The following is a 17,162-nucleotide window of genomic DNA, read 5'->3' on the forward strand; positions in this document are numbered from 1 at the left end:
AGCAAGAGATGAGAAACTTTGAAGTCCATAGTACCTACTATCCTCCCTTCAGCCAAGAAACATCTAGGGTACTGTATTGCAGCTTTTCTTTCATCTACAATGATTTTTTAAAAAAATTACAATAGTATTTGTTTAGTGTACAGTGGTACCTCGGGATACGAAATACCCAGGTTACGAAATTTTCGGGATACGAAAAAATCCCATTGGAAAACATTGTTCCGGGTTACGAATGTTTTTTCGGGTTACGAAAAAACTTTTGGTGCTTTTCGGCGCTATTTTACACGGAATCGCGGCTTTTCCCCATTAGCGCCTATGGCATTTCGGCTTACGAAGGCTTTTCGGGTTACGAAAGCGGCCGCGGAACGAATTACTTTCGTAACCCGAGGCACCACTGTACTGTCTAAGACAGAAACACACTGCAGAAATAATCCAGTTTGAGACTATTTTAACTGCCCTGACTCAATGCTAGAGAAAGCTCAGAATTGTAGTTTATTATGGCACCAGAGCTCTCTGACAGAGAAGGCTAAATGTCTCACAAAACTACAGTTCCCAGGATTATTTTTTTGTGCAAATGCAGGAGCAGAAATAACACACATACATTCTAGACAGAAATACGTAACAGCTTCCCTGCCAACAGCCCAGTCCGGGTTGCTGTTTTCTGTTGCTGTTAATCTGTTTTCCTGTTATCCTGCTGATTGGTTGAGCAGTGCAGAAAAGCACATAGGACTCCATGGACCACACAGAGCTACTAAGTGTCACAGTTTGCCCACGCTGTCCAATAGGTAAACCTGTTTCTTGTGAGAAGGAAGCACCAAGAAGGAATGGAACAAATTATGTGCTGAATGTACTACTCATCAACAGGAAGCCAGGATTACCTAGAGTACTGTGCAAACTCAGATAATGCATTTCAGAGACCCCAAATATCTGAAGTTCTTAGTTTACAGCTGCTTTCATGAAAATGTAGTCTTAGTAGAAAAATGGACCTGTGTTACCCTGTAACATGTTTGTCTGGATTTTTTTTTTCAATTGCCTCTTTCATGCTTTAGAGTTTAGTCAGTTTCTTTAAAGATGCTCACCACAAACTCTCAAAATAGCTCAATTGAACTTTATTCCTGTGCTGAAAAGGAAACTCAGACTAAGAATTTGCTGGACTTGCAATTTTCTTAATTTAAAAAAAAATTTCTATAGTATTATTGCCAAACTAGAAATGGGAAATAAGGTTGCATAAAGCATTTGTGCGGTTGTCTTTTGAGTCTAATTTACTAACATGATTTCTTTAAATAAGAACAACAACATTCTGATATTCTTAACTTTCATCAGTATTTGCAGTGTAGGTGGACAATCTAACCTATTTCATTGAATTTTCAGAAGGTGTCATGCAGTTCATAGAAATGGCAGTCTGATGTAGAGAAAAGGTTATTGGAAGGGTTGAGGGAAAGTTATTTTCTTTCAAAAGAGGGGTTTTCCCCCCTTCGGAGAACCACAGGTAGGTAGCAGCCTAGTTCTGGCAGTTTCAAGATAGCTGTACAGATCCTGTTCAGTCTTACAGAGGCTCTGTGTGCTCTATTCACAACTCATTATTTTATAAACTTTTTATTATATTCCAGTAACTAAAAAGGGAGATCTGGGTAAGAAGATCTGCAAATCTACAGCTCTCTGGAAAGATGCCTGTTCCGTTTTTCCATGCAGTGGCTGCTTCCCCCCCACTTAGATGGCTTTGGGCAGAAACTCAACTGATGCAGATTTCCCCCCTTCTTTCCCACATCAGAAAGAATAGAAACATTCATCTGTTGAATTTTTGACTGTTCACTAAAACCAGAGAGCTTCTTTCCACCCCCTTCTCATGGAAGAGGCATCTTTTTATTATTACACAGCATGAATTCACCCTGGGGATCTGAAACCAGAGCAGTGCAGTTTTTCTGATAAGGGGGAGTTTTCTTGTGGTTTTACTCATGAATCAATGTCTTTGTTAATTGGACAAAACACTATCTTGGAGTGTATCCATGCTGCATGGTGTAGTGGTTTGAGTGCTGGACTATGACTCTGGAGACCAGGGTTTGAATCCTGGTTTGGTCATGGTAATCCCACTGAGTGACCTTGAGCAAGTTACACACTCAGTCTCAGAGGATGGCAATGGCAAGCCTCTGTAGAAACATGCCAAGGAAACCCTATGGTAAGTTTGCTTTAGGGTCAAAAACAACATGAAGGCACACAACACACATACACACAGTCTATGCTGCATGGTATAATTGTAAAGTGTGGGTACAATTTCAATCTAATTTACAAGGATACGTTGTGATCATGCAGCAAAGTACAACTACTTTAGTTGTCTTGACAAGAAATTTGTTTCTTGGAAAGGGTCAGGAGGTGTTTTTTGTGGCACAATCTAGGTTCGTGCTGCATTCATAATTTGCACCTCATACATGGAAATTCCAAAGAATGAAGCAAGTTTGGAACATACATGGCTTCAGCTTTAGTGCTCAAACTGCTTATTTTACAGGAATACCTATTAAAAGTTGATCAGCATAAATTGCTTCAGGAGATGGATGCCATCTTAAATTTTGAAATTTGGGCAGTTCCCCTTTTCAGACTTTAGCCGCTTCATTATTTTATTGTAAGTCTGTTCATTTATTGGTTCTTTGTAATAATACTACCAGAAATAGTAGTTGCATTCAGTTGAGGAAGTAGTCATATCCAAGTGTAATAAAAGGTATCCATATATGAAGAAATCATGAGTAGCTGATAAGAAAATAGTGAGGTTTATATGTTATACAGCTATGAAGTAACATTATCAGGCAGTGCTGTAGTCAGCTGGCTGTTCTCTTGAAAGAATGAATAGCCTTAACTTTATTTAGAAGTACAAGCAATGTTTTAAAATAATACAAGTACTGCTATTTGTTCATATGCAGACAGTTGCATAAGGCATAAACTGAGTGGCCACAGTGATGATGTATGTGCCATTCTACTGACTAAGGATGTCAATATCAATTATGTAACTAGAACTAGTGTCAAGTAATGGATAGGATATTTGCCTCAGAGTAGGGAGATTTGGTTTAAATTCCTACTTAGCTATTGAACACCATGGGAGAGCATTAGATAGACTGACACCCTTTCTCAGCCTCCCCTGCTTCACAAGGTTTTGTGAATATAAATGAGTGAGTGACTTGTGGTGGCATTTTTAAAAACTGTTGTTCCACGTACGCATCCCATTTTACAGAACTTTATCCCCGCCCCAAGACCCTGCGTTGATCATGTACAGGGAGAGGAGTGTTCATTTATTAGTACAAGTAGTATTGATTTTATTTGGTCCAAAGATGGCCAATCTTTGTCTCATGTTTGAACTATAACTGTTAACTTCTCCCACTTTTCTGAGTCCTATGTTTCAATTTTAGTTGCAGTGGATCCAAACCAAGAGTCCTGTTTGCTCTAGGGTAGGGAAATGGATAGGCAGTGGAGTATAGCAGAAGAAATAAAGGCCACATCTTTCACTGTTGTGGGTTTGTCAGGTCATAGTGGAATTTCTTGGATGTGTTTTCTTACCAAACCTGGCTTAATTACCATTATGCACTTATATTCAACATCAAGAAATGATAAAACAGATGAAAACAAAATATGCAATGGATGCCCACTTCAAGTCATCGAATGATGCATGTTCTTGACAACAGTCCCTTATAATAGATCAAGAATAGTCTTTATTCTTTAGAACAGTATTTTTCAAATTGTTCTGGGGATCTTTAATATGAGCAGATGTTGTCACTATTGCTAGCTTCCTAAACCATGTTGCTTTAGTTGAATGTTGAGTTTGCCCCAAAGTGTGCTATCAGTTTGTATAGAAAGCAACGGTAAGGCTGCAAATCTGATTGACTAGTTCTCTTACTATCTGTCTTTACATGTTGGATTCTGCAGTCTACTCAGAATTCTCAAACATGAAGGGTCCTTTTATAGACATGTTGATATGGAGGAAGGTTTTGTCAATATAAATATAAAAGATACATTTCTTTTTTACACTGTGAGGAAAGATTAGCTGAATGTTTAACTTCAGCTTACTGATGTTGTCTTGGCTTAGTCGTTCATGTATTCAGTTGCACAAATGAAATGGCATGATTTGGGTGGCTAGCTGCCAAAAAGCTGAGAAAAGCTAGCAAATGAAATTCTTTCCTCTCCTCTGCTGTTAAAAATACTGAAGCCTATCCTCCTTTGCGAACTGGTAAACCCAGAATGTAATCTTAACTGTTTATCACTGACTTGGTCATCAAAGAGAATTATTTTAGAAATACATACTCTCCCTAACTTCTGTAATAAAACTGAATAAACTTGTTGTGTGTATATGTGTGCCTGCCTGACTATTCATTAAGGAGAGGCTTTAGATTACACAAGCTCCCAAGACATCCTGTCCACAGAAGCAGCTGACAGGAATGCCTATTGTTATGCCTTTACTTTTCTGCCTTCTAATCTGATTTTTCAAGGGCCATGTGGAAAATGCAATTGGAAAGGCATTTCAGAACTTCCTGAAGGGCACGGTCATACACAAACAGACTAACTGGGTATGGTACTGCTAAACGGCATAGTTCTGTAAAACAAATGTAGCATACAAATTCAAGACTCTCCTGAGTAACACTAATTTATGCTAAGAATACTGCCCATGTATTCTTAGTTGTCAAAACTGCCTTTATACTGCTGCTGCTGTAGCAGCAGATTTGAATACAGTGGGTCTTCCACATTTGCTGGGGTTTGGGGTGCAGGACCCTGTGAAAGTGGGAAAGTTGCAAATAAAAACAACATGGGGTTTTGGAGTTTTCTTTAACCTGAGAGACCACCTCTAGGTCTTTCAGAGCACCTCTATGGACAACATCTAAGAAATTGACCATAGAGTGTTGCTGGAGGACCTGCAGATGCCCAGAGAAGTGCTTTGTCTAGGAATCTCTAGGTTTGCCAGTGTGACTGTATGGTCACAGCTTCCAGCAGATTTGCTCTGGAGGTCCCTAGAGAACCATCAGAGCCCAAGTGTGGGGGGCCAACTATAGCAACAGGATTAGTGTCTACTATACAACAAGGAGTTGGCACAGACGTCAGCCTTGTGCATTAAGTCCTATAAGCTTTTTCTTGGGGTGCTAAATTGGCACCTGGAAAGGAAATGTATCACTACATTTAGAGCTGATACTACAGGAAAAAGCTCCAGTGATTGGTCATCTCGTTCACTGCTTTACATGTCTTACTACCTGCCTGTGGTTGGCTGAAATTGGAATTCTACTTTCAACAAGAGTAGAGAAGAAGACCAAATGAAGGAAGTGGTGGAGTTCGGGTTAGGCAGTATGGACCTACATCCCATGAGTGGTAAACAGAATAAAAGTGTGTTCAGAGCCATTTTTCTCTGCTAGCCAAGAAAGCATGGTATGAGAAATATTGTTGGATTTTCTGCTTGCATGTAGGCCAGTGCCAGATACCTATGTTTGCACTAACATAATATCACTGGATGTTGGTCATAGTGACTTCATCTTGTCGATGGATGATACAAGGCAGAACACTATGCTCAAAACTTGAATACTGGTTGGTTTAAAAAGAATGACACATAAGTAAACCTTTTACTTGGTTTTGCACCGTTCCTCTTTGAATCTCATCTTACCCCATTCCCATGCAAGACCTCAATCAAATACTGATCCCTCCCTCAATATACTCTGCACCAGAGGTAAGGTTGGTCTAGGGCTAGATGTTGCATTCCAGTTCCTATTAGCTCAGCTGGGGTGGGCAGTGGTTATGAAAGTTGTGGCCCAGCATAGGTTTCTCACATCCACTCATATCATTGAAAATGTGATGTCAGGATGGCTGACAGAAACACAAGGCAAGTAAACCATATATGAAATTTCAGAAAGTACTGGGTTAATTTAAATTGACCTGGACAGTGGTTATAAATAATCTTTCTTAACACCAGTAGCTCCCAGGAACTAGGTTGGAATGAAGATGTCATATGGCTTCCAGTTGGTTTCTGCAGGAACAAAACTGGCATTCTTTAGACTTCTCCCATCGGGGTGACAAACAGTTAATTTGAAGAGCTTGTAACCCATGGTCACTTAAAAGTTTCCCTTGGGCTTCACAACCATCTTTTCAAGAGGGGAAAAACACAAATGGGAGAGCTCGGACAACTTGAGAATGCAGATGGGGAGGGATAGGAAGAAGGACTTACATTTCAAAGACTAACTGAATCCAGCAAGAGCTGGTGCTTTGCCCTAATAACAAGTACAAATGCTGCTTTTGCTATGTATGGAATGCTAAGCCATTCAGTCTTATGGTGGTGTTGGTTCTGGGGGCTGAGAATTATTATCCTTTCCCATGAATTGTGAGGACGCCTACTTATCCTATCAATATTGCACCAAATATGGGGACCTTTCAGATGCCCCCATGATTCCTGGGAAGTACTATTTGTGCGGTAGGTACAGCCCTCCATAGCTTGAAAATATTTTTAAAAAGCAAACCTTGATTTTGCCATTTTGTATAAAGGACACCATTTTACTGTGCCACTGTATACAATGAAACTTGGAGCATCCTCAGGGGGTCCTGGAACCAAACCCCAGCAGATAACCAAGGGCCCACTGTATAATCCCACCAATGGGTACCTTCACAGTTGAACCTCTGCTCCCACCACAGGTACTATTTCTGAATTCTTCCACACCAATTAGTCGTGTTTTCAGAGGTAAAAACGTACATAAAAACAAAAGTAAGTTCTATATAAAAGTAAATTATTTAACGTGCAGATTATTTATTGTGCAGATACTGACTAATCGCAACCAATTCATATTTCTAACTTCAGCACTCTTCACTCCCACTTTGTGACATCCACCTAGCCTTTTAAACATCCTTTCAAACATTCACCTAATCCCCAGTTATACCTAATATTCCATACTCTCATCTCTTAACAGATCTTCTATACATGCCTACTTTGCCTTAATTTATCTGATAAACACAAGCTTCCTTTCTCATTTGTGTCACTGGCGCAGCCGTGTAAAAGCTGCGCCAGCAACACAATCCTGGAAGAAGCTCCATTTTGGAGCTCCTTCTGGCGCCACGGAAAGGGTGCCCCAGGCGCCCTCGCACAGCGCCAGGACGTCACTTCCGCGCTGCTCCGTTTGGAGGTGGCACAGTTGTGACGTCCCAATGGCAGCGCCCATGTAGAATGGGCATGGCCATTTTGTACGTACTAGGTACGTACTAGGGTTAGGGCGTCCGGAAAGGATGCCCTTTCCTAACCCTAGTACGTACCTAGTACGTACTTTTTGCGCGTCTGTAACGTGCCTAAATTACCACTGTTGAATAAGTGCTGCCACTACAGAACTTAACCACTGTAACAGATCTACAGTAGCATTCCCAGGGACACATTCATGAATAATTTAATTCAACAGAAGTTCAACATACAGTTAAATTTTCAAGGCTTAGTCATTATTACTTATTTAACTCATCTGAATCCTAGTTGACTAATCTCGCTATCTTTTTATAATCCCAAATGAAGCTAGCTAACCTAGCTCCTTCCTTTCACTGTCTCATCTCCCACTACTCTGCATTGTTTCATCTGTAACTCATATCTCTTGAGTCTAATTCCTGTCTGACTGGCTCAAATTTAACTAATGCTTATCTAACTTGCCCATATCTCTTATCTTGCACACCAGCCTTTTAAAAATCCCTTTCAAATAAACAGTCCCTGGACTCCTTCAACACTGCATGCTCTCATCCCCTCCCAACAGTTCACTTATCTTAATTTTTCTAATACTTGTGTCCCTGTATGAACCCATTGAGGTTTTAAAATTGTCTGGAGAGGCCCTTTTTGTCCCATCACCTTCTCAGGCTTGTTTGGTGGGAACAAGGGAGAGGGTCTTCTTGGTGGCTGCTCCCAGACTTTGGAACTCCCTCCCCAGAGAGGCCAGGATGGCCCCATCCTCAAACCATTTTGTACCACCAGGCCTTCAGAAACAATTGAGGCTGGGCTCTTAATGCTGTGTGATGCTGGATTTTGAAGCTTTAAGGATGTGTACAGAACACCTGAGCCATACATGGGTGCACTATACCCGGCTTTAACCTTACGTGGAAGGTTAAGCTGCCGTAAAATGAATGGCCACCATGGACATGTGCGCCGCTCCAAATGCAGAATCACTCCCCCATTGAAACTAATGGGGTTTGAGCTTACACATTTCCCCCCATATGCAGAGGGGTCTGGAACAGATCCCTCTGTATGGGGAGGACCCACTGTATATAGTTTTTATTGTTTTGATATTTTTAACTTTTAATATCTATTGTTTTTAGGAACTGTTACCTTTTTATTACATATTTAAAATGAGTGATGATTTAATATTGTACTAGCTTAATTCTGTTTGAATGTGTACTTTTGTATGTTTTTAATTTTTTTAAATTTGTAAGCCGTTTTGTGTTCCAATTCTGGGGAAAAACAGGATATAAATAAATATCATCAACAACAACAACAACACCACACACACACTCATATCTCACCTTCATTTCTCTAATAAACATAACATTTTTACAGAAGTCCAGAACATCACAGTGGTGGTCTGTTTTTTGAGGCCCCTTGAGAGGATCAATTCATAATTTGGCAGATTAGGAGAAGAGGCCCAGGACATCAATGGCTTTTTTGGTGGGAAAAAATATGAGCAGGTTTTCTGTTACCTTTTTTGACTGAAGTTAATCTATCTCTGATTTTTCTGGCTTACTGTGTTACTTTGGTAGACTTTTGATCAAATATCTTTAAATAGTAATTTTCTGATATTGATATATATTAAGCTACTGAAATACAGTCATCCCTCCATATTTGCGGCTTTGATTATTCACGGATTTCATTAATATGTTCTCTCTAGGACTGTCTAGGTCCTCCAGTGCAACTCTGTGGTCAACTTTAACTAAAAGTTGCACTGAAAGACCATTTGTAGCTACTCCAGTGCCATTCTATGGTCAGTGTATGTATGTTGGACATTGACCACAGAGTTGCACTGGAGGACCTAGAGATTCCTAGAGAGGTGTCCTTCAGGTAAAAACATGGTGTTTTTGTTATTTGCGGTTTTTCCATATTCACGGGGGTCTTGTTCCCCTAACCCTAGCGAATATGGAGGGACAACTGTACATGTTTCAGAGTAGTTAGTGAAGGGCTTGCTAGTTAGATGTAGATATTTTTGTGATAACTGTCACCACACAAATTATATATAGGTGGGATCTCAATTTACATTGAGGTTGCATTCCTGTACTTGCAGTGTAAACTTAAACTGACTTAAATGAGGGGAACCAGTTCCATATGGTATCACTGGAATCATGAAGATATGTTCCATCAGAGCTAAAGTAGCCACAAAGCTAGGAATTTTATTCAACTTATTCTAATTTTAAAAGGGTTTAAAGCACAAAATGTCAGAGTTTACCATTTCCAGGCTAGAGAAATGTGAAGATGCTTTCCAAAGGGGCCAGAAGAGGCAGCAACTGCTGATCCTAAGGATGCTTAGCTGGAGTAAACTGGCTTGTCATTAAATCCCTGTTCCTCTTCAGAGGAGCACACAGATGGAGAGTATCTGGTAAGAACTGTTGTCTTCTGCTGTGCTTCCCAAGTGGAGAAAGTGCACCGGGAGAGAGAAAGAAAGAGGCAGTACAGTGGGCCCTTGGTATCCACTAGGGTTTGGTTCCAGGGCCCCTCATGGATACCAAAATTTGTGGATGCTCAAGTCCCATTAAATACCAAGGCATAATAAAATGGTGTCCCATATATAAAATAGCAAAATCAAGGTTGGCTTATTGGAATTTATATTTTTTTAATATTTTCAAACAGTGGATAGTTGAATCCTTGGATACGGAGAACTGACTGTGCTGTACATGCCCTGCTAAGGCTTCTCCAGCAGGCTTGCCAAGTGAAGAACGCAGAACCCAGTTGCTCACCTTCTATCTACACAAGAAGAGAAAAACCCTACCAGCTACTCCAGAAGTCCAAGATTCTACCCCAGAAGTCCAAGATTTCACGTTCTTCCTCCTGCTCACTTATCCATTTCTAAGCAGGCAAACAAAATGCCTTCTTTCCAGTAAGAGTGCACTTGCTTTCTTCCTTCCCCACTCCCCCCAGTAAGGTAGGTAAAAGAAAACCAGTCCAGTCGCCTTTTCTTAACATTCAGAATTCTGTGCCAAAGCTTTATAAACGTTCCCAGTCTTTCAACTTACCTTCCTTGTTCTCACCTGCATGAGAGCTATGCGTTGTGGGCAAGACTTTATTTATAGAGAAACCTAAATTGGGGAAACATGAATTGAGACTCCCCTGTGCGTAAGGAAATGTTAATTGTAACATTATTGCTAGCTGCTTGATGAGGATATAGTATCTAAAATTGTGCTTGATATATTTATAGATCTGTATGTTTTGGTTGTAATGATATATTGGTGATTTATGTACGCTTCTTGTGAGCCTAATTTGAAGAAGTGGCATGCAAATAAACCTGATGTTGAGACTGACCTGTAAATGAGTAACTTAAACACTATGCCCTTTAGACTTCAGATTTGCCTATGGCTGTAGCATACACACCCTTTTCATGTATCACTTTCAACATCTATTTTGTTCTGATGCTTTCAGTTTTCCTGAAGACTTCATTCTTCCCAACCAGTAAAGTGCAGCTGACAAAGTGTTCACAGCAGTAAAAGGGTGATTTCCCCCCATGAAATGAAAATGGGTGTTGATTTGAGAGCTAGCCAACAAAGGGTATGTTGATCAGCTGCACACATTTCATGTGTGACATGTCGTGCTCAGAAGGATTTCCTACAGAGCTTGAAATGTCTTCCTGAAAGGGGTGGAAATGAGACAGCTTCACCCAGATGGTTCTGTGCACTCAAGCACTTTTACTTACACTAGAAAAACAAGCCCAGCCCCAGGAAATATGCAGCGTTATTAATACACCTCTTGCCACTAAGGAAATGCTTTCTTTTATAACCAGCTCAAAAATGCATATCGGGCTTCTGCAACCTGGTTCCCTCTGGATGTGCTGGACAAATCAATCTTTCTACATTGCTCTCTCTTTTGTGTCTACAGTGTAACAAAGAAATACATACAAATGATGTGTACAGTTGTTTAAATAATTTTACATTAACCTCATATCTAACATTTTAGAAGGCCAAGAGAGACTGCTGTGGACAGGGGAGGCCATGGCAGTCTGTCCATATGGATTCAATTGCACCTAAACTTTGATCCAACACATTGATTTTAAATCAACCAACAATGGAGTGGGGTACCATCTTGGGACAAAAAACAATCTTGACTGCATGAGATGGTACATTCTCATTGTTGACCCTATCTCACTACATATTTACTGCCTTGACTGAGGGTGGAGAGTAGGTACTATACATGATCCACCAATACATGTGTGACCCCTTCCTCCTTGCAACTATTAAAGAACATGAGCCAGAATGCAGATATCAAGTAGGTTGTGTACCAAAGCCAAAAGCTCCTTTAAGGGAGGACAGAATAGGAGGCAGTGCATTTGTTCACCTTGTTTGCATGATACAATTCTGGACTAACTTCACTTAAAGAAGCAAATGCAGCTAGTATTACACACACACACACCACTTCACTAAAGCTTCCCATCTCCCCTATCACATTAAAGTCAGGTTGTGACTTGTAAGTGGTACAGGATTTGATATCAAAAGTCTTTCATTTCTATAAATCAAGTAGGCAATTGTAAAAGGCTAGAGGCCCGCATTAGCCCCCTAGAAGAACTTGGAGGGTTGGTGGTGGTGGGTGGGTGCCTTCAAGTTTCTAATGTATGGTGAGCCTATCATGGGGTTTTCTTGACATGATTTATTAAATGGGGTTTAGCTCTGAGGCCGAGAGAATGTGACTTGCTCAAAGTCACTCTGGGTTTTCATGGCCAAGTGGGGATGTGAACCCTGGTCTCTTGGTGTCCTAGTCCAATACTCAAACCATACTCAAACACTAGCACTTGGATCATCTTCTTTGGCATATCCAAGTCAAGTTGTGATTTGTAAATGGTGCTGCATTTCTCCTGCTTTTTTGTACACATATTTTGCCCTCCAATGCCCTAGGGGCATTGTTTCTGTATTTTTACTTTTTCTATTATAACGTGCCTCAATCCATAGGGAGAGGTGGGCAAAAAATAAATATTGTTGTTGTTGTTGTTATTAAAAGCCTCTCCTGGACTTAAATATGTGTGCCCCTAGGGTGCATTTGGAGGCATTCTGGAACAACAATTTTTTTTACAAAAATTGGCCCTGGGGCCCCCAAAATGGCCCTTGCAGCTGCATGTGGCCCACAGAGCAGACTTTGCTCACCCCGTTATAAAAGCAGCAAATGGGTAATGCCAAGTAATAAAATATTTGGTATGATATGGTTATTTTGTTGTGTGTCTCCAAGTAGCTTCCGACTTATGGTGACCCTATCATTGAGTTTTCTTGGCAAGTTTCTTCAGAGGGGGTTTGCCATTGCCAACCTCTGAAGCTGAGTGACTGCCTGACTTGCCCAAAGTCACCCAATAGGTTTCCATGCCCGAGCTGGGATTTGAACCCTGGTCTCCAGAGTCCTAGTCCAGTGCTCAAACCACTACACCATGCTGGCTCCCTGGCATGGTGATTATTTGCCAATAAAAGTGCTCTGAAATTTCACAGGCAGCAAAGGAAAGATAGGGGCAGTAAAAGGGAGCTTAGCTTCTTTCTTCATCCTGTGCTCCACTGCTCCAGCTATCCAAACCACCTTCGAGGTGCCCAGAAATTACTCAACAGATGCTTCTCCACACACAACACCTTTATGGTGCTGAGTTAACCACAACTACCAAAAGGTGCTGAGTTAACCACAACTACCAGCTTGTTCTCTTCCTTGTCCAGCCTCAGGTTCTTGTGCCTTTTCATGCTTTACCATTTCTCTTAATAATGAATAGTCCATATTGCTGTAGGGGAAAATACAATTGCTTCCCAGTTTTCTTATTTGTAGATCTAGACTCTTAACAGGTATGCAATCTGGGACAACACTTGGGTGGTAAGGAAGACTGAACCCATTTGTCATCATAACTGATGCCAGCCAAGCCTCTCTGCATATTGGGGAAAGTAAATAGCTGGTGTTATGCAATCCCTGTAATATCTAGTGTTTATAAATAGTTGGTATTGTGTAGTGATTAAGGATGTTGGACTAGGCCTTTAGAGACCTGAGTGATAGTTCCCATTGAACCATAAAACTCACTGGATTATCTTGGGCCAGTCATATGCTCTCAGGCCTCATTCCCACTTACAGATAAATTGGTGTGTGATGGATTGATTTGACATCAGATCGTGGTTTACACTACACTTGCCCCGATAACATTTTCTGGCATCAAAATAACCCACTTGTGGTTCCCATTCATGAATGAATCGACTCAAAATGATTTGGTTCCAGCCGGCCAAAGGGGAAATTTGAATCAATTCCAATCTGCTTGTGGTTCACACTTGCGCGGAATCGATGTATCAAAAAAGGAGTGGAAAAAAATCAACGTCAAAAAGACGCAGGTTAAATGGGTCTAGAGCATGGCCCTTCCTCTTGGAATTGCTTTAGCGATTTGAATTAGGAGTGAACCAGAGTCATTTGAACTGGTTCAAACTGATTTGTGATCCGGTTTAAAAGGTAGTGGGAATGAGGCCTCAGCCTGACACATACCTACGAGGTTTATTGTGAGGAGAAATGAGAGGAAGAGAAGAGACATATACACTGTCTTGAGTTCAGTGTAGGGAAGTTGGGTTATAAACATGATACAAGAATTTATTGCTTTCTAAACACGATACAAGGTATTTTCAAGGTGGAAGAACAGGGATGAAGAGATAGGCAGCCTGGTACCCCCAGATATTTTGAGCCAATGCTGTCACAATTCCTCCTATGTGGCTTTGTTAAAGCTTGGAAAGGAAACCAAATCCTTTGAATGGCAAAAGCATGTCTACCTCCTGGTTAATAGTTTGAATCTTGCCAATGGTAATACTTGCAGAGGACTGATTTCACTTTAGGCCTCCCATCTTTTGATGCAACATCCGCCACCATGTTGAGACTCATTTTATTGAAGAGTATGGGCTGTAGAAGGGATTCTGCCAGAAGCACAATTCTCTATTTGGAAAGTATCCAAAAAGGAAGGAGAAAGTCGACTTGGAAAACATATTGATTTCGAGGTGTTTTGGTGCCCTCTAGTGTTCCTTTTTGTCTCAGAACATAGCAAACACTTATGGAAGGGGAGGAGCACACACAACCACACACATACACAAATAATGAGAGAAATATTATACTACACAAAGCTTTTATGACGTATAGAAGCAGTCTCTCCAAAGGTGTCCATTGATTAAAGTATTTTAACTAGTAACTATCTGGTTTTTATACTACATTGGCATTATAGCAAAAACCACATTTGCCACAACATTTTAAATGTCCCGATACATAACCTATACTCAGGACAAGAGGCTACCATAAGAAGAATTACAGAAAAACAGAACAGTTTCCAATTGGCCAGGGGGTCAGGCCAGTATTTTATCACCATACCTGTCTAACTTGTACACTGAGCATATAATGCGTAAAGAAGGATTAGGCTTGGAGGAAGGAGGTATGAAAACTGGAGGAATGAATACCAACAGTTTAAGAAATGGAGATGACACCTTACTACTAGCTGAAAACAGCAGAGACTTGGAAAGATTACTGAAAAAGGTCAAGGAAGAAAATGCAAAGGCAGGTTTATAGTCTGACATTAAGAAAACAAAAATAATGATCACACGTGATTTACATAATTTTAAAGTAGACGATGAAGACACTTAAATAGTTAGGGGTTTTTCGTACCTTGGCTTAGTTATTAATCAGAATGGAGACTGCGGTCAAGAAATCAGAAGAAGACTAGGAATGAGAAGGGCAGTGGGGAAGGAACTAGTCAAGATCCTGAAGTGTCAAAAGAGATCTCACTGAATACTAAAGTTAGGATTGTCCATGCCATCGTATTTCTCATTTCTGTGTAGGGCCATGAAAGCTGGACAGTGAAAAGAACTGATAGAAAGAACATCAACTCATTTGAAATGTACTGAAGGAGAGTTTTGTGGCTACCCTGGACTGCCAAAAAGACAAACAAGTGGGCCCTAGAGCAAATCAAACACAGACTGCCTAGAAGCCAAGATGATTAAACTGTTGTACTTTGGATATACCATAAGATATGACCCACTAGAAAAGACAATAAGGCAGAAGGAAGTGGGAAAAGAAGAAGACTGCATTCTGGGTGGATGGACTCAATCAAAGAATCTATATCCCTGAATTTTCAAGCCCTGAGGAGGGCTGAGGATGACAGGGTGACTTGGAAATCTCTCATTCATGGAGTCTCCATAAGCCAAAGTAAATTTGGTGGCGATTAACACCAACAAGTTGCAGCAAAATGCACCATACAGGTATCATCAGAAGATACTAGAGGAAGTAGTGAGGTGTTTGAAATGTGTATCAGGAATAAAGGACTGTAAAGAGATAGGTGCTAGGGGTCGAGGAGTACCGAGGGGAGGAAATCTGATTCATCCATGGATTCAAGCATCCACGGCTTGGAAATATTCAAAGAAAGTATAAATTCCAAATAGTGAACCTTGATTTTCCATTTTATATACGGGACCCCAGTTTCCTCTGCCATTATATTTAATGGGACTTGAGCATCCATGGATTTTGTTATCCATGGAGGATCTTGGAATCAACCCCAGTGGATAACAAGGACCCATTGTAATACAAATTTGTCCCACAAGGATGTAAAGCAGAGCTCAAATTCTGTGTTTGCCTCGGAAGGAGCAAGTCCATGTTTAGCTGCCCTATGATATCAGTTTTGTCGTTCCTCTTTTTTGTTCTCTTGTGAGAAAAAACTGGGAATGTAGTTAAAGCATGGCAAAAGTTTTGACTTATAACTCCCAAAATCTCACATGGCTATATGCTGGAAGCTTTAGGCCAAACAAGGAAGCGTTTTTAAATTCTGGAAATATGAACCTGAAATGCTGGTGTCTAGTTACCATTGGACTAATAGGGGCCCTACTGTGGACCTCCAGTCAATGATGGGGTCTCCTACAAACACATGCTCTGCCCCCCAGTGCCTTCTCCCAGAGGCAAGATGGTCTTGGCAGCTTCATCAGGGGGACCCATTTGTACTTTTTGCAGCTGGGTCTCCAGGCACTTACTTATAGAATCATAGAGTTGGAAGAGACCCCAAGGGCCATTCAGTCCAATCCTCTGCCATACAGAAAATCTTGATCAAAGCATCCCCAACAGATGGCTATCCAGCCTCTGTTTAAAGACCTCTAAGGAAGGAGACTCCACTCTGAGGAAGTGTGTTTCATGTCGAACAGCCCTTACTGTCGGGAAGTTCCTCCTAATGTTGAGGTGGAATCTCTTTTCCTGCAGCTTGCATCCATTGCTCCGGGTCCTGGTCTCTGGGGCAGCAGAAAACAAGCTTGCTCCCTCCTCAATATGACATCCCTTCAAGTATTTAAACAGGGCTATCATATCACGCTCCAGTTTCTCAACATCCTTTTTAAACTGTGGTGGCCAGAACTGGACACAGTATTCCAGGTGGGGCCTGACCAGAGCAGAATAGAGCCGGACTATTACTTCCCTTGATCTAGACACTATACTTCTATTGATGCAGCCTAAAATCGCATTGGCCTTTTTAGCTGCTGCATCACACTGTTGACTGATGTTCAATTTGTGCCTTTCACATGTAGTCTCATTCAGCCAGGTGTTGCCCATCCTATATCTGTGCTGATTAAATGGTTGCTTTCTCAGTTGGATATTTTCCAGAGGTACTCCGGCATATTTGGAAAAGTATGAAATTGCACAATAGTCAAGTATAGCAGCCCTGTTTTATCCACACTGGAGAGATGAAATGGCAGAGAAAAGAGAAAGTCAAAACAAATGCAAGAAATAAAAAGGGCAACAGGAGCCTTTCACAACTCCTTCAGTGAGCTTTCCCAGCAAATCTTATTCCCATTCTTTAACCGGCAAGCTAATAAAGAGTGTCACATACTCATTTCAACAAGGAAGCAAAACCACAGAAAGGATTTCACTGTTACATGAGGCTGTTCATGGCCTGCCATTCTCTTGTACTGTACTAAGAGTCTGCTTGTTTTCATTCCCTTCCCTTTCAGCTACTTCCATATTTGCAGACTTTCAAAACAAT

The 17,162-nt window shown here is 40.9% G+C and overlaps 1 long non-coding RNA gene across 1 annotated transcript; it reads left to right on the forward strand.

Moving 5' to 3' along the window:
• The first annotated feature begins 9,002 nt into the window (after positions 1-9,002).
• On the forward strand, positions 9,003-10,476 carry LOC121930410. The gene is made up of 2 exons (XR_006103934.1): positions 9,003-9,557; positions 9,809-10,476. It is a non-coding gene; the product is annotated as an uncharacterized LOC121930410 (long non-coding RNA).
• Positions 10,477-17,162: the final 6,686 nt, after the last annotated feature.

Source organism: Sceloporus undulatus, chromosome 5 (assembly GCF_019175285.1).
Source record: "Sceloporus undulatus isolate JIND9_A2432 ecotype Alabama chromosome 5, SceUnd_v1.1, whole genome shotgun sequence".
Taxonomy (NCBI): domain Eukaryota; kingdom Metazoa; phylum Chordata; class Lepidosauria; order Squamata; family Phrynosomatidae; genus Sceloporus; species Sceloporus undulatus.